We start from the raw sequence: 16,871 nt of genomic DNA, 5'->3' as shown, positions 1-16,871 counted from the left end.
ATGTTCCGCACACAAGTACGGCACAATCTGACTACTTTTGCTAGTTATCAAATGACTAGCAGGTAAGCGTGGCACTTTTCCGGCCCAGTGTACCTGGTTTTCAATCCGCCGCCCTGGAGGCGGCGGATCCCATAGGAATCAATGGGAGTCTGACGATAGCGAAAGTACAAGTTCGCTGCTGCCAGACATCCCATTGATTCCTATGGGAAACGTCTGCACCTAACACCCTAACATGTACCCCGAGTCTAAACACCCCTAATCTGTCCCCCCTACACCGCCGCAACTAAATAAACTGATTACCCCCTAAACCCGCCGCTCCCGGAGCCCACCGCAAGCTACACTATACATATTAACCCCTAAACCGCCGCTCCCTGACCCCGGCGCAACTATAATAAATGTATTAACCCCTAAACCGCCACTCCCGGACACCGCCGCAACCTATATTAAATTTATTAACCCCTATTCTGCCCCCCTACACTGTCGCCACCTATAATACATTTATTAACCCCTATCCTGCCCCCCCTACACCGTCGCCACCTATAATACATTTATTAACCCCTATCCTGCCCCCCCTACACCACCGCCACTGTAAGAAATTAATTAACCCCTAAACCTAAGTCTAACACTAACCCTAACACCCCCCTAACTTAAATATTAATTAAATAAATCTAAATAATATTTCTATTATTAACTAAATTAATCCTATTTAAAACTAAATACTTACCTTTAAAATAAACCCTAATATAGCTACAATATAAATAATAATTATATTGTAGCTATCTTAGGATTTATTTTTATTTTACAGGCAACTTTCAATTTATTTTAACTAGGTACAATAGCTATTAAATAGTTATTAACTATTTAATAGCTACCTAGCTAAAATAAAGAGAAATTTACCTGTAAAATAAAAACTAACCTAAGTTACAATTACACCTAACACTACACTATACTTTAATAAATTATTCCTATTTAAAACTAAATACTTACCTGTAAAGTAAACCGCCGCTCCCGGAGCCCACCGCAACACTTATAAATTTATTAACCCCTAACCCGCCGCTCCCGGACACCGCCGCAACCTACATTATACCTAGTAACCCCTATCCTGCCCCCCCTATACCGTCGCCCTCTATAATAAAGTTATTAACCCCTATCGTGCTGATCCCGCACCTCGCTGCAACTAAATAGTTTAACCCCTAAACCGCCGCTCCCGGACCCTGCCGCAACCTATATTAAATTTATTAACCCCTAATCTGCCCCCCCTACACCGTCGCCACCTATAATACATTTATTAACCCCTATCCTGCCCCCCACTACACCGCCGCCACTGTAAGAAATTTATTAACCCCTAAACCTAAGTCTAACACTAACCCTAACACCCCCCTAACTTAAATATTAATTAAATAAATCTAAATAATATTTCTATTATCAACTAAATTAATCCTATTTAAAACTAAATACTTACCTATAAAATAAACCCTAATATAGCTACAATATATATAATAATTATATTGTAGCTATCTTAGGATTTATTTTTATTTTACCGGTAACTTTCAATTTATTTTAACTAGGTACAATAGTTATTAAATAGTTATTAACTATTTAATAGCTACCTAGCTAAAATAAAGAGAAATTTACCTGTAAAATAAAAACTAACCTAAGTTACAATTACACCTAACACTACACTATACTTTAATAAATTATTCCTATTTAAAACTAAATACTTACCTGTAAAATAAACCCTAAAATAGCTACAATGTAATTAATAATTACATTATAGCTATTTTAGGATTTATATTTATTTTACAGGTAACTTTGTATTTATTTTAGCTAGTTAGAATAGTTATTAAATAGTTATTAACTATTTAATAACTACCTAGCTAAAAGAAATACAAAATTACCTGTAAAATAAATCCTAACCTAAGTTATTAATTACATTGTAGCTATTTTAGGGTTTATTTTACAGGTAAGTATTTAGTTTTAAATAGGAATAATTTATTAAAGTATAGTGTAGTGTTAGGTGTAATTGTAACTTAGGTTAGTTTTTATTTTACAGGTAAATTTCTCTTTATTTTAGCTAGGTAGCTATTAAATAGTTAATAACTATTTAATAACTATTGTACCTAGTTAAAATAAATTGAAAGTTACCGGTAAAATAAAAATAAATCCTAAGATAGCTACAATATAATTATTATTTATATTGTAGCTATATTAGGGTTTATTTTATAGGTAAGTATTTAGTTTTAAATAGGATTAATTTAGTTGATAATAGAAATATTATTTAGATTTATTTAATTAATATTTAAGTTAGGGGGGTGTTAGGGTTAGTGTTAGACTTAGGTTTAGGGGTTAATAAATTTCTTACAGTGGCGGCGGTGTAGTGGGGGGCAGGATAGGGGTTAATAAAAGTATTATAGGTGGCGACGGTGTAGGGGGGGCAGATTAGGGGTTAATAAATTTAATATAGGTTGCGGCAGGGTCCGGGAGCGGCGGTTTAGGGGTTAAACTATTTAGTTGCAGCGAGGTGCGGGATCAGCAGGATAGGGGTTAATAACTTTATTATAGAGGGCGACGGTATAGGGGGGGCAGGATAGGGGTTACTAGGTATAATGTAGGTTGCGGTGGTGTCCGGGAGCGGCGGGTTAGGGGTTAATAAATATATAAGTGTTGCGGTGGGCTCCGGGAGCGGCGGTTTAGGGGTTAATATATTTATAAGAGTTGCAGCGGGGTCTAGGAGCGGCGGTTTAGGGGTTAGTAACTTTATTTAGTTGCGGGGGGCTCCGGGGGCGCCGGTATAGGGGGTAGAACAGTGTAGTTTAGTGTGGGTGCTTAGTGACAGGCTAGCAATAAAGCTGTGAAAAAGCCGAAGAGCAGCGAGATCGGATGTGTGATAACTATCACAGTCCGCTGCTCATTGCCCCGTACTTGGTGCGCGGCTTTTTGACAGATTTATTGATAACTTAGGCGTATTTTTTCAGGTCCGCGGCGGCGATGGTAGGCGAGCTTAGGGGGGCGTATTGGGCCGGCGAAGGCAGGAAAGTTAACACAATGATAACTACCCCCCACAGCATGCAATTTTAAGCAACTTTATAATGTACTCCTATTATCATTTTTATGTTCTCTTGGTATCTTTATTTGAAAATCAGGAATGTAAGCTTAGGAGCAGGCCCATTTTTGGTTCTGCACCCTGGGTAGCAAAAAATTTGGGTTTCATATCCCTTTCACCTATTATAGGTTAGATTACGAGTGGTGCGGTAACAGTTGCCACAGTAAACGCATTTGCTCAAGTGCAATTGAATTTTACGCATTACAGGTTAGACCATCACAACTGTTAACCATTATATATACTGTATATAGAGAAATATGTATTTATGAATAAATAGATCATATCCTTCTATGTGAACAACATTGGTATGTTTAATATTAAAGGGACAGTCAACACCAGAATTTTTGTTGTTTAAAAATAAAGATAATCCCTTTATTACCCATTCCCCAGTTTTGCATAACCAACACAGTTATATAAATACACTTTTTACCTCTGTGATTATATTGTATCTAAGCCTCTGCAAACTGCCCCCTTATTTCAGTTCTTTTGACAGACTTGCATTTTAGCCAATCAGTGCTCACTCCCGGGTAACTTCATGTGCATGAGCTCAATGTTATCTATATAAAACACATGAACTAATGCCATCTAGTGGTCAAAATGCATTCAGATTAGAGGCAGTCTTCAAGGTCTAAGAAATTAGCATATGAACCTCCTAGAATCATCTTTCAACTAAGAATACCAAGGGAACAAAGCAAAATTGGTGATAAAAGTAAATCGGAAAGTTGTGTAAAATTGCATTCCCTATTAAAATCATGAAAGTTTTTTTTGGACTTGACTGTCCCTTTAATATTTTATTTCAGGTTAGTGCACTTCAAACAATGTGATTGGGTTTTTGCAACTTGTTGGGCACTCCATTGAAGTCTTGGGGGAATATGTTAATGAGGTTGCCATATTCTAACTATGGCTTTTTAAGCACACAAAAGCTGAAGTTGAGCTTTTTGCATATGTGGAGTAGTACACGTATTACAAGTTGAAAGTAAAAATTGCGAGTGCTAACCCGATGCTCACATAAAGCTGATGTTCGAATATCATGACCGTACTCCCCCATAGACTTCAATATAGAGACAAAAGTAGAAAAGTAACCTAACACCCTATGTGAAGAACATTGGAATGTAAAATATTTACATTACATACACAGTTAAACACTTTTATAAATATGAATATTGCATAACTATAAGTGTACATGTTTTCAGCTACTTGACTGCAAAGGGCTCTAATGCACCATTGCATATATATATATATATATATATATATATATATATATATATATATACACACAGTATATATATATATATATATATATATATATATATATATACACACACACACACACATACACATATGTATTTATGTGTTTAGATTTTTTATATATGTCTGTAAATACATATATACACATGTGAATACATAAATACATATTGTGACAGAACCCAAGGCATAGTATTAGAAGGTGTCTATATTCCCCCAAACGTCCTGCAGTGCAGGGTATGGTCTGACAACCCCAGGGAGAATAGTTGTGTTTGTTTACCACATAAAGAAAATATGTGATTTATGTCTGGGTCCCTGGGGTGGAGTATTTGGAGAGTAGGGCAGGCCAGTGCTCCTACCCGCAGTTTGCAGGCAGCACATCTTGGAGTATGGTATTGTCAATCAGTAGTTTCACTCAGGGGAAGTTCTCTTTATATCCTCTCATTAGACAGGACATAATCATATAGATAAAAAATGAGAGAAGAGAAACAATTGTGTAATACTGAAAATGTAATATAAGTAGTTACAACAACCGTTAAAAAATACACTCATATGGTATAACCTCAAGCAATATGAGGTATGGTAAACACATTAAAGATATAAGGAACCAATCTGATTTCAAGGAACGAATGGTTAAATTCCCAAGGTGTTCCTGTCCAGTCTTAAAGAGTCTGTCATGCCAAGTAAGTGTTCTGCAAATACCATGTGAGTGCATTTTTTAACGGTCGTTGTATCTACTTGTATTAAATTTCCTGCCTAATGAGAGGATATAAAGAGAACTTCCGCTGAGTGAAACTACTGATTGACAATACCATACTCCAAGAGGGGATAAGATCATTCACATCACCACATTTAATCATTCCACTGGAGGTCTATATACATACAGTACTGTTCAAAAGTCTTAGGCCACCATTAGATTTGTGGTTTTAGCAATGGTATAATGACCATCCATATTTATTTTTCGGTCTTTTTATTAAGATACAAACAGAAAATGCAGGAAATATGTGCACGAAATATAAAAAAAACCCACAATTTTCAGAACAAAATGGCTTCTTCAGGCAAAAGTCAGTATTTAGTGTGACCTCCCTTGGCACTAAGCACATCTTGAACCCTTTTGGGGAGACTGTCCTGAAGTTTTCTGCAGTAATCTTCTGGTATATTATACCAGGCTTCTTTCAGCACTTCCCAGAGTTCTTCTTTAGATTTAGGTTGTCTTTTATTTCTTTCTCTGTCCAAGTGATCCCATACTGCCTTTATAATATTCAGGTCTGGACTGTCAGTATTTTATCAGCTGATTTTCTCTCCAAATATGATTCCACTGCATTAGCAGTGTGCTTGCAATCATTATCGTGCTGAAAAAATATTATTCTAATAAAGAGCTGAGAAATAATTATATATGGTCATTATACCATTGCTAGAACAACCAATCTAATGGTGGCCTAAGACTTTTTCACAGTAATATATATGTATGTATACATATATATATATATATATATATATATACATACACATACAGTATATATATATATATATATATATATATATATTTAGACATGTATTTATCTCTATGTTAAAGCCCTTTGCAGTACTTTTTTTTTCTAACACCTGAGACCTCATATCTTTTATCCCTTATACATTTTCTATTATTGCAAATTTTTGATGTGTTTTGTGCAACTTTTTAGTCAAGCGTAGCAGTTAAACAGATCTCTGAAGTCGCACTATCCAGTCATGCGTTTACTTTCAACCTGTAATACGCGCCCTACTTCTGATGTGCGCACCCCTTTTCGCTTGCTTACAACAGTTAGCATGCCACTCATAATCTAGCCCTGAATTTGAATAATTTATCTAAGTTATAGCTAAACTTAACTGTTTTAAAACGGGTAATGTTGGTTCAATTTGGAAAAAGTAAACCTTTTTTTTTTTTTAAATATCTGCACTAAAAATCCTAAGATCTGTAGAAAACACAGCGCAACCAGACTCAAGTGCAGGTAAATAACATAAGACACACTGATGAATTGCACTTACAATGTAAACTCTTTTATTGCGCACTGCAACATATCCCCATCATCAGGATAAAAATGTGGAAAACACAGTCCGTGTGACAACAAAGTGTCTTTCTTTCCTCCAAGTATGTCTCTCGATGTGGTACTCACTACGTGTGTGATTGTGACCCTTGCGATTCATCAGTGTGGTGTGTCTAATGTTATTTACCTGCACTTGAGTCTGGTTGCGCTTTGTTTTCTACAGATCTCTGGATTCTATCATACTCCGGGCGGCACGCAGGACACCACCGGTAAACAGTTGCACCAGGTTGTGTAATTATTTTTTTTATATTTTCACTAGTCCTAAAGCCTGTGTACACGGGCCATTTTTTGCAGTACAGCTGTCCCACCCCTTGCTCTCTCTCTATATCCCCTCTCTTTTGCTCTCTCCTTCTCCCCTCTCTTTTGCTCTCTCTCTCCCCCCTCTCTTTTGCTCTCTCTTTTCCCCCTCTCTTTTGCTCTCTCTCTCCCTTTTTTCTTTTGCTCTCTCTCCCCCCTCTTTTGCTGTCTCTCTCCCTCTCTTTTGCTGTCTCTCTCCCACTCTTTTGCTCTCTCTCTTCCCCCTCTCTTTTGTGCACTCCCCCTCTCTTTTGTGCTCTCTCCCCCCTCTCTTTTGTGCTTTCTCCCCCTCTCTTGTGCGCTCTCTCCCCCCTCTCTTTTGTGCACTCCCCCCCTCTCTTTTGTGCTCTCTTCCCCCTCTCTTTTGTGCTCTCTCCCCCTTCCTTTTGTGCTCTCTCTCCCCCTCTCTCTTTTGTGCTCTCTCCCCCTCTCTTTTGTGCTCTCCCCCTCTCTTTTGTGCTCTCTCTCCCCCTCTCTCTTCCCCCCTCTCTTTTGTGCTCTCCCCCTCTCTTTTGTGCTCTCTCTCCCCCCTCTCTTTTGTGCTCTCCCCCTCTCTTTTGTGCTCTCTCCCCCCTCTCTTTTGTGCACTCTCCCCCCTCTCTTTTGTGCTCTCTTCACCCTCTCTTTTGTGCTCTCTCCCCATTCCTTTTGTGCTCTCTCTCCCCCTCTCTCTTCCCCCCCTCTCTTTTGTGCTCTCCCCCCCTCTCTTTTGTGCTCTCTCTCCCCCCACTCTTTTGTGCTCTCTCCCCCTCTCTTTTGTGCTCTCTCCCCCCTCTCTTTTGTGCTCTCTCCCCCCTCTCTTTTGTGCTCTCTCCCCCCTCTTTTGTGCTCTCTCCCCCCTCTCTTTTGTGCTCTCTCCCCCCTCTATTTTGTACTCTCTCCCCCCTCTCTTTATCCCCTTCTTCTGCTCTCACTATCCCCTTCTTTTTAGAGCTCTGTCTCAATGAATCACTCACTGTGCATTCACCTGGCATCTGGCCCCGCCCAACCCCACCCACATCACGCCCCGTCCGGTCACGCCTATGCCCTGCCCTGCCCCGCCCACGTCACGTCCACCGGCCACGCCCATTCCACCACACGCGACGCCAGAAGGAAGTCAAGACAGTTAGAAGGCCAGGTGTGTTTGTCCTCATCTGCAGTCTCTACTGCGCATGACAGCTTCGGACAAACACACTTGGCCTTTTATTATATAGGATATATTGTATGTTTTGTATGGTTCTAATGACACAAAGCTCATGTTTTAATTTATTGCATTTTTTATGAATATAGTACCAATTGTAGTCTGTATAATTGGGCAGTATTTGACACTGTAAGCATACATTTGATAGCAGTATTGAATTCAAATTAGTAATAGTGATTAAGAACCCTTTCCTGTTTGGAAGTAAGCGCTATTTAATAAGTGTGTTTTTTTACTAAAAATCCTAGTTCAAGCAGCCAACTGCTTTCAACCCAAAAGTCAAAAGTATAGTCTGCTTTCATAGCAATGGCTCCTTAGTCATCAAGAAATAGATAACGCTTACGTGTGCTGCCACACTGACTCCACCAGCAGATTCACCAAATATAGTAACAGACTGTGGGTCGCCTCCAAAGTCCTCAATATTTTCTTGAACCCACTGTAAAGCAGCAACTTGATCCAGGAATCCAAAGTTCCCACGTGCATGTTTATCACCTGTACTGAGATGGAAGAAAGACACAATGATATGCATCAGGGTTCAATTCCAACAATTAGCTGAGGAACCTAGGTTCATGAAGTCAGCAATGTAATTCAAAGGCTAAGAAAAAATATTTACTATGCTCAAGCCTAAGCTTCCAACCATCCCATCATGGTTTGGAAGCTCTGCCTAATGTCCTTCAAGCAACTTCCTTTTCAAGACAAATGTCATGGTTTCCAAAGCGAAACCAGGGACTTTTCCAAATTTGTTCATGACTTCCCTGTCCCGGAGCCACAGCATGCCCCGCCAGGGTCATAATGCACAAGTAACTCCTCCCCTTGAATCATGGCTCCAAATACAAAACACCTGCAGACCCCCGTCGACCAGCCTCCTTCACCTCCCAGTCCCAGAAGGTCCCCAGAAAATATTAGGATTATGATAAAATAATGTTTAAAATTGCTGGTGTTAATCCATTGAGCATTTTTTTTTCTTACATTTTTCAAATATGTTAGAATATATTTACTGTTAGTATGCACATTAAAAAGCTAATATTAAAATCTTCCTTTACACAATATGATTATTTAAATGTCTATCAGCTAGATTTAGAGTTTTGTCGGTAAGGACCCGCGTAGCTAACGCCGGCTTTTTTCTGGTCGCACCTTTAAAATAACTCTGGTATTGAGAGTCCACAGAAAGGCTGCGTTAGGCTCCAATAAAGGAGCATAGAGCATATTTAACGCAAATGCAACTCTCGATACCAGAGTTGCTTACGGACGCGGCCAGCCTCAAAAACGTGCTCGTGCACGATTCCCCCATAGGAAACAATGGGGCTGTTTGAGCTGAAAAAAAACCTAACACCTGCAAAAAAGCCGCGTTCAGCTCCTAACGCAGCCCCATTGTTTGCTATGGGGAAACACTTCCTACGTCTGCACCTAACACTCTAACATGTACCCCGAGTCTATACACCCCTAACCTTACACTTATTAACCTCTAATCTGCCGCCCCCGCTATCACTGACCCCTGCATATTATTTTTAACCCCTAATCTGCCGCTCCGTAAACCGCCGCTACTTACATTATCCTTATGTACCCCTAATCTGCTGCCCCTAACACCGCCGACCCCTATATTATATTTATTAACCCCTAATCTGCCGCCCTCAATGTCGCCTACACTTATTAACCCCTAATCTGCTGAGCGGACCACACCGCTATTATTATAAAGTTATTAACCCCTAATCCGCCTCACTAACCCTATAATAAATAGTATTAACCCCTAATCTGCCCTCCCTAACATCGCCGACACCTAACTTCAATTCTTAACCCCTAATCTGCCGACCGGAGCTCACCACTCTTCTAATAAATGTATTAACCCCTAAAGCTAAGTCTAACCCTAACACTAACACCCCCCTAAATTAAATATAATTTTAATCTAACAAAATTATTTAACTCTTATTAAATAAATTATTCCTATTTAAAGCTAAATACTTACCTGTAAAAAAAATCCTAATATAGCTACAATATAAATTATAATTACATTGTAGCTATTTTAGGATTAATATTTATTTTACAGGCAACTTTGTAATTATTTTAAACATGTACAATAGCTATTAAATAGTTAAGAACTATTTAATAGTTACCTAGTTAAAATAATTACAAATTTACCTGTAAAATAAATCCTAACCTAAGTTACAATTAAACCTAACACTACACTATCAATAAATAAATTAAATACAATTCCTACAAATAACTACAATGAAATAAACTAACTAAAGTACAAAAAATAAAAAAGAACTAAGTTACAAAAAATAAAAAAATATTTACAAACATAAGAAAAATATTACAACAATTTTAAACTAATTACACCTACTCTAAGCCCCCTAATAAAATAACAAAGCCCCCCAAAATAACAAAATGCCCTACCCTATTCTAAATTACTAAAGTTCAAAGCTCTTTTACCTTACCAGCCCTGAACAGGGCCCTTTGCGGGGCATGACCCAAGAAGTTCAGCTCTTTTGCCTGTAAAAAAAAACATACAATACCCCCCCCAACATTACAACCCACCACCCACATACCCCTAATCTAACCCAAACCCCCCTTAAATAAACCTAACACTAAGCCCCTGAAGATCTTCCTACCTTATCTTCACCATACCAGGTTCACCGATCCGTCCTGAAGAGCTCCTCCGATGTCCTGATCCAAGCCCAAGCGGGGGGCTGAAGAGGTCCATGATCCGGCTGAAGTCTTCATCCAAGCGGGAGCTGAAGAGGTCCATGATCCGGATGAAGTCTTCATCCAAGCGGGAGCTGAAGAGGTCCATGATCCGGATGAAGTCTTCATCCAAGCGGGAGCTGAAGAGGTCCATGATCCGGATGAAGTCTTCTATCAACGGCATCTTCAATCTTCTTTCTTCGGGAGCCATCATCTTCCATCCGACGCGGAACATCCTCTTCTCCCGACGCCTACTAGCCGAATGACGGTTCCTTTAAGGGACGTCATCCAAGATGGCGTCCCTCGAATTCCGATTGGCTGATAGGATTCTATCAGCCTATCGGAATTAAGGTAGGAATATTCTGATTGGCTGATGGAATCAGCCAATCAGAATCAAGATCAATCCGATTGGCTGATCCAATCAGCCAATCAGATTGAGCTCGCATTCTATTGGCTGATCGGAACAGCCAATAGAATGCGAGCTCAATCTGATTGGCTGATTGGATCAGCCAATCGGATTGAACTTGATTCTGATTGGCTGATTCCATCAGCCAATCAGAATATTCCTAACTTAATTCCGATTGGCTGATAGAATCCTATCAGCCAATCGGAATTCGAGGGACGCCATCTTGGATGACGTCCCTTAAAGGAACCGTCATTCGGCTAGTAGGCGTCGGGAGAAGAGGATGTTCCGCGTCGGATGGAAGATGATGGCTCCCGAAGAAAGAAGATTGAAGATGCCGTTGATAGAAGACTTCATCCGGATCATGGACCTCTTCAGCTCCCGCTTGGATGAAGACTTCATCCGGATCATGGACCTCTTCAGCTCCCGCTTGGATGAAGACTTCAGCTGGATCATGGACCTCTTCAGCCCCCCGCTTGGGCTTGGATCAGGACATCGGAGGAGCTCTTCAGGACGGATCGGTGAACCTGGTATGGTGAAGATAAGGTAGGAAGATCTTCAGGGGCTTAGTGTTAGGTTTATTTAAGGGGGGTTTGGGTTAGATTAGGGGTATGTGGGTGGTGGGTTGTAATGTTGGGGGGGGGGTATTGTATGGTTTTTTTTTACAGGCAAAAGAGCTGAACTTCTTGGGGCATGCCCCGCAAAGGGCCCTGTTCAGGGCTGGTAAGGTAAAAGAGCTTTGAACTTTAGTAATTTAGAATAGGGTAGGGCATTTTGTTATTTTGGGGGTCTTTGTTATTTTATTAGGGGGCTTAGAGTAGGTGTAATTAGTTTAAAATTGTATTTTTCTTATGTTTGTAAATATTTTTTTATTTTTTGTAACTTAGTTCTTTTTTATTTTTTGTACTTTAGTTAGTTTATTTCATTGTAGTTATTTGTAGGAATTGTATTTAATTTATTTATTGATAGTGTAGTCTTAGGTTTAATTGTAACTTAGGTTAGGATTTATTTTACAGGTAAATTTGTAATTATTCTAACTATTTTAGCTATTAAATAGTTCTTAACTATTTAATAGCTATTGTACCTGGTTAAAATAAATACAAAGTTACCTGTAAAATAAATATTAATCCTAAAATAGCTATAATATAATTATAATTTATATTGTAGCTATATTAGGATTTATTTTACAGGTAAGTATTTAGCTTTAAATAGGAATAATTTATTTAAGAAGAGTTAATTTCGTTAGATTAAAATTATATTTAATTTAGGGGGGTGTTAGTGTTAGGGTTAGACTTAGCTTTAGGGGTTAATACATTTATTAGAATAGCGGTGAGCTCCGGTTGGCAGATTAGGGGTTAATAATTGAAGTTAGGTGTCGGCGATGTTAGGGAGGGCAGATTAGGGGTTAATACTATTTATTATAGGGTTAGTGAGGCGGATTAGGGGTTAATAACTTTATAATAATAGCGGTGCGGTCCGCTCGGCAGATTAGGGGTTAATAAGTGTAGGCGACGTTGAGGGCGGCAGATTAGGGGTTAATAAATATAATACAGGGGTCGGCGGTGTTAGGGGCAGCAGATTAGGGGTACATAGCTATAATGTAGGTGGCGGCGCTTTGCGGTCGGCAGATTAGGGGTTAATTATTGTAGGTAGCTGGCTGCGACGTTGTGGGGGGCAGGTTAGGGGTTAATAAATATAATATAGGGGTCGGCGGTGTTAGGGGCAGCAGATTAGGGGTACATAAGTATAACGTAGGTGGCGGTCGGCAGATTAGGGGTTAAAAAAATTTAATCGAGTGGCGGCGATGTGGGGGGACCTCGGTTTAGGGGTACATAGGTAGTTTATGGGTGTTAGTGTACTTTAGAGTACAGTAGTTAAGTGCTTTATGAACCGGCGTTAGCCCAGAAAGCTCTTAACTACTGACTTTTCTCTGCGGCTGGAGTTTTGTCGTTAGATTTCTAACGCTCACTTCAGACACGACTCTAAATACCGGAGTTAGAAAGATCCCATTGAAAAGATAGGATACGCAAATGACGTAAGGGGATCTGCGGTATGGAAAAGTCGCAGCTGAAAAGTGAGCGTTAGACCCTTTTTTGAGTGACTCCAAATACCGGAGGTAGCCTAAAACCAGCGTTAGGAGCCTCTAACGCTGGTTTTCACGGCTACCGCCAAACTCCAAATCTAGGCCTATATGTATTTATCATTGGAATATTATCATATCTAGATTTTTTGTGGATATGAAAGAGCACTATTTTTAAAAAAAAATTCCATATAAATTTTTTTTATGAGTGGAGCTCTATTGTTAGTGGGAGGAGCATAAACACTTTCCCAAGATTGCAGTGTTGTTTACACTGAAATTCATATTACAAGTGGCACGCTGTTTAAACTACTGCAATATCATTTGCTCAAAATTAACTTACTCTCCCAACAAAAAAAATACTGCACCACTTGTAATCTAGCCCTTATATAGGAAAGATAAATAGTAATGTTATTTATCTTGATTTGATTCTTCTTTTATCTTTTGTGGATTTATTTTACTTGTTTTTGTTCTTTTTTTACTTATTTAATGTAATATGTATAAACTGTTATTTTTTATACTTAAGAGAGAAATTAAAAGGATTGGTTATATATCAAATAAAGGGAAATCCCTTTTTTTCCTCTTTCTCTTCCTCTGTGCCCCTCCTTTACAAGAGAAAACTTTTTAATAAGCTATAAACCTATAATATGTTGTTGAAATTTGTGTAATGGAATGTTGGAGGTTTTACGTCTTCAATAAAATAAAAAACAGTATGGGAACACTTAGCAAATTTAAAAGGCAGATGTAGCATTAATTCAAGAAACACATTTAAACACTAAAGAATTTGAAAATATAAAATGGGGATGGGTCAAGGAAGTAATATATACTCTGTGTGATGAAAGAAAGAAAGGAGTCATAATACTACTGAAATAGTATGAACTAGGAAAATGTGATATAGACAAAGATGAAAGTTATGTAATAATGGAAATAAAGATACATAAAATTGATTATGTTTTATGTAATAGTTATGACTCTAACAACAGGGATAGTTGCATCTGGGAAAATGTGCAAAATACGTTGTTAGAATACTAACAAAAAACGTATTTTTGCAGGGGATTTTAATCTTGTACATAAACCAGCAATAAATAGATCAAACTATCAAATGTCAATTAAGAAACTAAAGTCTAAGGAAAGAAATATTATGAAGGATTTTTTTATAATCTCTTTATTTTAATAATATATGGAGAATGATATATGGAGAATACAACCATTTAGCCAGAGAATATACTTGCTTGTCTAAGGTGTATACAACTCATTCTAGAATTGACATGTATTTGATTTCAAATTCATTAATAAACAGGGTTTTATCTACAAAGATCTTCCCAATAACCTCACCTATAGTGTTAGAAATAGAAGACAAAATAAAAATTTATGACAGAAATGCTCTAAATGCAACTTGCATATTATATATAACCAATTGAAGTGAATTGTGTTTAAATGTCTATTAGGGGGCGTGTTTTTACACATAGGTGTGTTTTTGAGGTATTGGTCACATGTTTCTTTTTTCTTTTAGCCAATTATAAGGCACTTTTAGGGTATAGAAAGGTATGCAACTCAGGTGTTGCCCATGCTATGCTACGAATACGGCACAATGCCAAAACATCAGCGGGTAACGGGGATACCCACACTTCACCACTGCTCCTATTTTTGTTGGCTATCATCCTCAGGTAGCCTTATTTCCATGTTTTAAACTGCAATAAATTGTTGAACTGTATCCGGTGCTCCTGCCTTCGTTTTTGTTTCCAAGCCTTACATCTAACATCAGTCTCCAGATTTGCAAAACAGTTTACAAGTCTCACATCTAACATCAGACTCCAGATTTGTAAAACAGTTTACAAGCCTCACATCTAACATCAGACTCCAGATTTACAAAACAGTTTACAAGCCTCACATCTAACATCAGACTCCAGATTTGCAAAACAGTTTACAAGGTAATTCATCTAAATAGTCTTTCCAATCAAGACACTGAGTGCAATTATTTCTTATTTCTGTTGGGCTATCATGGAATTATGTTTAAATCTCATTGTAATATTCCAATATTTTTCTACAATCTTTTCTCCCCCTCTGCTGTGTTTCAAACCACTCCTCCCCCCTATACTTTCTCACCAGGCATGTTAGCCTTTCATTTCTCTTTCCACAGCCTCACATCTAACATCAGACTCCAGATTTGCAATCACTAGCCCTCTAATCCTCCCACCACCACCACCCTAGTGTTTACCTTAATATATACACCTTCTAACAGTAATTATGTGCAGTTGTCACTAATAATCCAGGATAAAGAAACCACTTCAGACTCACAGCCTTTGTACTGACATTTTACCACATTCTTTTACACTTTTCCAAACCTCTTTTGCTCAGTCACCATACACTTTGTTTCCCCCCTTATGTTAATACTCACTCTCAGTTTACACTGCTTTATATCAGACTTATTTCTCTTCTCCCTTGCCTTTTGTGTCAATCTGTGTTTAAAATGAACTACTACTGATTGTGCTCAAAGGCAGGGCATTCCTCTCCTTTTGTACAACTCAATTTTTGCACCTACAACTGTTATTTACCCCTACTGTACTTGTTTGTGTATTAATGTATCCCTGTAATGTTTTTATTTTTTGTATAGCGCTGCACAATCTGCTGGTGCTTTATAAATAAATGATAATAAATAAAATATTTAGAGGTACTAGACAGGGTTGTCCAATCTATCCTATACTGTTTAATCTTGCTATTGAAGCATCAGCTATAGCACTGAGGAATAAAATTGAAGGTATTATTTAGGGGGAATAGAGATAAAAGTATATCTATATGGGAAACTCCTAATCTAGTTTATAAATCATTGCTCTAGCTCTTATAATGATATTTTAAAGATACTACAAGACTCTGGTTTATATTCTGGTTATGTAGTGAATACGTAAAAATCAGAAATTATGTGGTTAAATAGAAAAAAATAATTTCATATAGAATTTAAAGAAATTCATGACTACCTAGTATATTTAGGTGTAAAAATATCAATAGATACCAAAAGATGGTAAAATTTGAATTATTCACTGGTAATAAAACAGTTTACTGAAGAATTAAAGAGAAGGGAAAAAATTTCACTAAAATTAAATTATAGATTTAGTCTGGTTAAAATGGTGAGTTTCCCTAAGCTTTTATATATTTTACAATCGATTCTATTACTTTATAAAAAATGGACATAAAGTTGATAAATAAAAGTATTAATAAGTTTATCTGGAAAGGTAAGAAAGCTAGGATTAGCCTAAAATTGTTATTAGGAGAAAAATGAGACTTGGGACTGGCGGTGCCAAATATAGAACTATGCAATTTAATATAATACATTTATAATAGCCTGGATGCTGGATCTGGACCACTACTCATTAACAGAAGTAGAGAATAGTATGATGGCACCATGTCACTCTTAATTTTGTCTTTTTCACATTTTATATAAGTAAATTGTGATTTTTTTTCACTTTTCAAGAGAGACCTTGTTTTTTTATTTAATATCCAAGAATACTGCAGTTCTTGACCCTGCTATATGCTACAAAGTGATTGCATGAATCTAAGATGACAATCCATTCTGTATTTTCTGGGACAGTACTGAATTTGGGTAGGTTGTCCCTAATGTTTCAAATAGCAATTCAAAACTGGATTTTATCCCCCTCAACAGGATAGCCAATAAATGCTCTGTTTTAGTCACAATGTAACTGCATGTCAGGATCAGCTTGTGCAAAAGTTAGAATGTGCCAAATATGTTAGGAGATTTGCTAGTAAGTAAACCAGTCTAAAATAAATGTTATATTTTAGCCTTGATG

The 16,871-nt window shown here is 37.8% G+C and overlaps 1 pseudogene; it reads right to left on the bottom strand.

Annotated features, from left to right (window-relative positions):
• Positions 1–16,871, bottom strand: part of LOC128648590 (fatty acyl-CoA hydrolase precursor, medium chain-like) — a 230,976-nt pseudogene that overhangs the window by 56,715 nt on the left and 157,390 nt on the right.

Source organism: Bombina bombina, chromosome 1 (assembly GCF_027579735.1).
Source record: "Bombina bombina isolate aBomBom1 chromosome 1, aBomBom1.pri, whole genome shotgun sequence".
Classification (NCBI taxonomy): domain Eukaryota; kingdom Metazoa; phylum Chordata; class Amphibia; order Anura; family Bombinatoridae; genus Bombina; species Bombina bombina.
This window is presented reverse-complemented; position numbering and strand designations above follow the sequence as displayed.